The 6,697-nt window shown below is 49.6% G+C and overlaps 1 long non-coding RNA gene across 1 annotated transcript; it reads right to left on the reverse strand.

Moving 5' to 3' along the window:
* Window positions 1-706: 706 nt before the first annotated feature.
* LOC148122061 (uncharacterized) lies at window positions 707-5,623 on the reverse strand. The gene is made up of 2 exons (XR_015001298.2): window positions 5,257-5,623; window positions 707-4,592 (listed from the first exon to the last, which is right to left on the reverse strand). It is a non-coding gene; the product is annotated as an uncharacterized LOC148122061 (long non-coding RNA).
* Between the last annotated feature and the right edge of the window lie 1,074 nt (window positions 5,624-6,697).

Raw genomic sequence — 6,697 nt, forward strand, 5'->3', positions numbered from 1 at the left:
GGACCCTAGTCCCTTCTAAGAGTCAGGCAGGAGCTTTCCCCATCAGGCCTTATTGTTTCTGAAACCAGAGAATCCTGAAGTGGTACCAGTTTCACCTCTTCCCCATCCCTATCATCAGCTGGAGCCTGGGACAAGGATGTGCTGGCCCCACAGTGGAGCTCTTATTTCTTGTAAACAGCCTTGTCTGCCCAGCCAGGAGCCAGAGGGTGCTAGTGAGGCCAGCAGAGCTGGTGGTGGGTGGGTTACCAGCCAACCAAAACTGCTCTTCAGACAAAGCAGGAAGGAAGAGCTATTGTTTGAGATTTTTATTTTGCTTTCATTTTTAAACTTCAAGCACTGCCCCAAAGCATGGGCTGGTTTTGTTCATACAACCCATCAGAAGCCCATGTGCTCGACTTCTGTGGGTCCAGTTCACAGACAAAGGAGACAGAACATTGGCCTGAGGAGCAGAGGTTGGACTGAGCCATGTCCTAGCAATACCTTCAATGATAATAACCTGGCCTGCTCTAGGAATGGGGAACTCAAGTGGAGCAAAGTCCTCAGATCCTCCTCATATCTTCCCCTGGGACACTGTTCAGCTCTTCCAAACTGCGACTTTGGGCAGGTCAGCCTTGGGGTCTGTTCCCCCCTGACTCAGCCAGGTCTGTGCTGCTGCTTGCTTCCTCTAATTCAGACCCTGGAGGGGCTCACCAAGAGAGGGCAAGAATTTGTTTTAAGTTAGTATTTATTTCATTGATGACCATAAGCTTTGAGCCTAGCAGATACAAGTAAAGGACTCCTTCCATCAACCTTTCCCTTTGAAGCTGGCTCATATTTTGACACAAACCATCTGAAAACAGCCATGTTCTTTACCTCTCACTGATCAGAAGCAAGGGGCCTGGTAACCTTCCCTGCTGTGCAGGCCAATCTCAGGTTAGACCTGCCAATAGGCAGGTCTAAACTTAGGTTTAGAAGCCTGGAGTAAGATGTGATGTGGAATTCCCCTCTATATGCTGTGAATATGTTTTATTACAATTGGTTAATAAAGAGGCTGCTTTGGTCATTGACAAGGCAGTATAAAACTAGGCAGGAAAACTAAACTGAATGCTGGGAGAGAGAAGGCAGAGTCAGGCAGATGAAATGTAGCTGCCAAAGAAGAAAGATGCCAGAACCTTACAGGTAGAACCTTGTTACACCACAGCCTTGTGGTGATACATAGATTAATAGAAATGGGTTAATTTAAGATGTAAGAGCTAGCTAGAAATATGCCTGAGACATCGGCCAAACAGTGTTGTAATTAATATAGTTTTTGCTTGATTACTGGGGTCTGGGCAGCTGAAAAAATAAAAGAACAATCTCTGTTTACAGAGATGAGATCCAGAAGCTCTAACAAGTTTACAAGTGATGTTCACACTGCTGCCCTGAAAGTCATAGATTTGCAAGAGTAGGGGATCCTACCAGAATTCTGCCATCCAGAGGGTCTGTAGAAAGCATGGCAGGTCATAATCCATACATCAGGACAGGGTCACGATGGGAAGGGATGCCAGCCTTCAGGTCTCTCCAGATTATAGGAAACTGATCTGAGGAGGAAAGAGAGGAAAGAGAGATAGAGAGGATGGACAAAGAGCAGAGTCAATAGAGACCCAACATCTAAGTCAAAGAAAGAAAGGAGACCACAAGGAATAGAAGAACCATGTTGGGGCAATAGGGAGAAGCCGGAGGACCAGAAGACGGTGAGCAGATGAGGGAGGCCATTACGACATGTAAGGCAAATTTGCAATCTCTGTAAAAGGAGCAAGCTAGGCCTCAGCAACAAGGAAAGGGAAACAGAGCATGTGACAGGAGCAAAATGGATCGCCAAGAACAAAGCCTAGAAGACACACAGGAAGAGTGTGGACAGGAAAGACCATATATTCAGAGGAGAGGGTCTGGGACTCTCTGAATGACTACAAGAAGGGAGGTGAGGGACCAGCTAAGGACAAATAAGAAGTCTGGGATTCTGATGATGTTGGTGGGCACACACCAGTAGTCTAGTTTTTCTCCAGCAGCACTAAACACCCCACACATCTACAAGGAGAAGGAAATTGGCTGGTCAGTCGTTTGCTGGGCCTTTCCAAGAGAATCAAATTCTGGGGGCTGTGTGGGGAGGTGGTAAAGCAAAAGATGGCTAAGAAGATGGCTTCAGGAGATGGCGGCAGGAGATGGTTTGATCAGCAGGAGACAGGAAGCTATGAAAGTGAAGGGAGCAAGGACGTAACTCAGCAGCACACACACCACTCACTCATCCAGCATGTGTAAGGCCCCACGGTCTAGCCACAGCACTGAAAAACAACAGCCAATCGGACAGCAGATGAGGGTCTGCTATTCAGAATGTGTAATAAAATCTTACAACTCAACAATAAACACCAAACAGCCCAATTTAAAATTGAGCAAAATAGTTAAATAGATATTTCTGTGATGAAGATATGCAAATGACCAATAAGCACATGAAAAGATGCAGGGCAGGTTTATCATTTGGGAAATACAAACCAAAACCACAAAGGGAGGTGCCCTTTGATGTCCTCTAGGGTGGGTAGGATGGAAACACCCAGTAGCAAGGCTCCCAAGGCTGAGGGGCTAGGCGGGAGCCTCGCTCACTGCTGGTGGGGCTGTAAAGCAGACAGTAATTTGGGAGTTCCTCAACAATTAAACATGCCCAATGATTTCCACTCCTTGGAAGATACTTAGAGGAACCGCATCCACGTAAGATCTTGTAGATGACTGTGTGGAGCGGCGTTACTCAGAACAGATAAACAGAGGTCGCTTCAACCTAGATATCCACGAAGCGCTGTGTGACTAGACAAGTGTTAGCTCATCCACACAGTGGAGTGGTCCTCAGCGCTGAGATAGAAGTGCTGATGTTTGCTCAAACACCTATGTGCTTCCTAAAGTACATGCTAAATGCTAACTTGCCAACTGCGCTCTAAGTCAAAGCCGCCAAACAGACCCAGATCAAATCAAACCTGTTCCCTTCCCAATGACCAGTCCAGAACAGCCAAAGTGAAGAGATAGAAAACAGATTTGAGAGCACAGGGGATGACAAAGAAGAGGCGAAGGAGGCGTAGCTTAGGGAGTGTGAGTGACAGGAAGCGAAGATAGAAAGCTTACCAGCTCCAGAGCTGCCGGCTGCACACCATGAGTGTGTTAAATGTTGCTCAGTTTTGTATTTTTAAGTGGTTCATTGTGTGCACTTCACCTCTGTTTTAGAAATTACATTTTCAAGCTATGTTAAACGGTCTCAAGGACTTTCAAAGTCATTGTGGAGTCACTGTTATCTCCAGCACCCAAGTTCCCAGAGATGTGATCAGAAACAAGGCAGTGTGTCTGCACAAGCCAAATGGCAAGAGTCGTTCAAGGACACGATTGCTCCGTTAGGTGAAGTGGCAAATTCCCTCCACCTTAAATTCACTGGCTCCCTGGGGGGATGCATGAGACAAAGAACAAAGAACCAAGCCCCTGTCTGTGAGCGTCCGGAATGGACCTGCGTCTGAAAGTTTTAGAAACGGATTTTGACTCTGGCATGGATGTTCCCATCCAGGGAAGCCATGGCTACGACTGTTGCAGGGAGCTCAGTGGTGTGGGGTGAGAGCTGAGGCTGGACTCCGCCCCTCCCTTTTCTCACAGTCTAGGAGTGAAGTCCAGTTCTTTGTCCTCCAGGGTGTCACCAGCAACAAGAGAGTTGGTTTGGGGTTTTTGCTGTTGTTTGGTTGTTTTTTTTTTGTTTTGTTTTGTTTTGCTTGCTGTTCGTGTTCACATTTACAACATGGTATAAAAATACCGGGTCACGGAGCTGCTAGAAGCGGCTGCTGGAAGTGTGCTTGCTGCTAGGCAAAGGGAGACTCGAAGCGTTTGTGGTCCCAGCCCAGGGAGCCAGGCAGGCAGAAGCATCCCCATCGCCCCATGCTGCACATGGAGCCAGAAGCCTCCACCTTCTGAGGCATCTGCAGAACTCAATCTGGCAGCCTTCATCCAGCTGCCTGAGCCTTCTGTCTTCACCCTGGAAGAGTGTCCCATCCCCAGATGGGCAGAAATCGCACATGGTGAGCTCTCACGCTGGCTTTCAGCCTGAGAACCTTCCAGGGGAAAAGCATAAGGCACGCAATGCCCGAGAGCAGCCAAGTAGGTCTCAAGGCTGGTGGGACTTAGAAAGGGGCTGGGAGCGGAATGGGTGCTCCAGAAACATCCTTAGGGCTGTCACTGCTCACATCCCTATCTGACCAGTTCTTTGCTGCGGGGAGCAGACTCCAGACTTTGAGAGAAGGTCCCTTCTACAGAGCACAGTGGTGAATGAGCCCTAGTACAGCCCGTCTGCTACTCAGGTGGTCCCAGCCCGTTCTGACTTTGCTGCAGTCCTGGGACAGACAGGGAAGTGATCAAAGAAGAGGCGGCAAAGAACTCAAGGAGGGACGGCACCAGGGCTTACTCCTGCTTCTTACCCTCCCTTGCATGGAGTCCTTGCTGCAGCTTCCCAGAAGAGATACATCACTCCGTTGGTTCATCATATAGGATGCTGACATTTCCCAGCTGAAATTCTCCTCCGGGTCTCTTTTGGGTCTCCATCTTGACAATGAGGCCTAGAGATAAGAAATGATTTATCAACAAGGTTAGATCACAACTCTGTGTTTTATCATTTAGGCCATTTCAGACACACTTCCCCTGGTTTCCGAGCCACAAAACCCCAAGGGTGCTGAGCGGAAGGAAGAAAGTCTCTGGATGGGGTGATGGCAGACAGCAGCATCAGCACCAGGAAATGTTTATCTTGGAGGAACGGGCAGCTATGCCTGGGGAAGTGTCCCTGTGTCCCTAAGGGTCCTGGGTCCTGGGTTTGAGAACAGAAAGCTGACTGGCATGTTTCCATTGGCTTGGTAGCAGTTATATTCAGGCGCTCTCTCTCTCTCTCTCTCTCTCTCTCTCTCTCTCTCTTTCTCTCTCTCGTATGCAGACGCATGCACCCATGCAGCATGCCATGGTGTGCATGCACCATGGAGCACATTTGGTGGCCAGAGGACCTTGGCTGTTTGTCCTCACCTTCCACCTTGTCTGAGACAGAGTCTCTTAGCTATTTGCCACAGCATATGCCTGGCTAGCTGACTGTTACCTCAACAGCTCCTTGTCTCTGCTTCCCATCTCCCGACAGGAAAACTAGGATTAAAGACATGTGCGTTATTGTGACTTTTACCTAGGTTCCGGGCATGCAAACTCACTCAGGTCATTAGACTCGTACAGTTCACGCTTTACCTCCTTTTCCTCTCGGAGGCTCGCCACGCTCCTGGGGGAAAGACGATAACAGGGCAGGGCCAGAGTTGGCAATTGGAGAAAGATTTCAGACGCGGTGCTGAGCCACCACGTGAGTCGGCCTCACGCTCATCATCCATGGTCTTGAAGCAGGGCTGGAGGAAGCTGGGACTGTGTCCCCTGGGAGACAAGGCCAGAGCTGTGGCTGTTCCCTCCTCTTCTCCCACTTCTATGGGCTCCCACCACGACAAAGAAGCTCGAAACCAGCCCACAGACACCCAAACCTCCCAGGTCTGGGTGAGAACAGCCAGCTGGCTACCAGGGTGTTTTTCCGTGCAGTCAGGGACCCACGGTGCTTGTTCTGGCGGGCATTGACTCACTGCTCAGGGACTCCGGCCTGGCCTGCGTTATTTTGAGATCCAGCTCCATGATGGACGGGTGTGACAGCTTTGTTCTCTCGGACCCTTTGATTTGTGAATCCCCTTTTGTGGCTTGTGGGGGATGCACAGTTCCTGCTGTTTCTGGGCTCCAGTGTCCACTTGGCTGGGCAGGCCCCACTGTCTGCAGCAGGGTGGCCGACAGCAGGGGAGCTGAGCATCAGGGCCCTCAAGAACTGAGCAGGCCTTGGTTCGGGCGACTCAGACGGCCCTTCCAGGCTGTGTGCACTGACTGGGTGGTCGGGAAGAATGATAAGTGTCTGCTCAGAGCCAGTTATGAATGGCCAGATCACAAACCACAGGACTGGACAAGGGCTGCCCTGCTGTGCCTGGGCCCAGACCCAAAATTCTTTGAAGTATCTGTGAAGTCCTAGGGGGCCAGACCCCAGAGAAACCTCTTGGCACTGGAGTGGAGGGTAAAGACAGCCCTTGGGAAAGAGTACTCAGGACCTGAGAAGACTTGCCCAGCCAGAAAAGACTCCAGGCCATTCAAACAAGGTCTGTGGAACCTTGTTTATGGTCTTTAACTTCAAGGCAGACCATGCTTCAGAGGAGAAAGTGTATCTGAGTCAAAGCACTGGTTATAAACGCCAATCTTGTTTCTGGGTGGAACCAAGACAGTGGGCCACTCATTGACATACTGATCCTGTACTGTAAAGTGGTCAGGCTGGGTGAACAGCCTTTAATAAACACACACACACACACACACACACACACACACACACACACACACATACACACACACAGTAACATTTGTCAAGTTCTCTGTCTCATTCCACACTGTGAAGGGCACCTCAACAATAACTAGAAATCTTCTTCAGGGATTCATCAGAGATGAGGACTCTCAGGGCCAGCAAGACCTCCATGCAGTGCTAAGCCTGTAGCAGTGGGAGCCGGCTACAGTACATAGGCGCCCACAACTCACACCAGCTTTTTGTTCCTCAAGAAGAACAATAACGCTGTGGGGGTCCATGGATCTTCTCATTCCGGGTGAACTATGGACTATC

The sequence above is a fragment of the Myodes glareolus genome, chromosome 5 (assembly GCF_982192425.1).
Source record: "Myodes glareolus chromosome 5, mMyoGla1.1, whole genome shotgun sequence".
Taxonomy (NCBI): Eukaryota; Metazoa; Chordata; class Mammalia; order Rodentia; family Cricetidae; genus Myodes; species Myodes glareolus.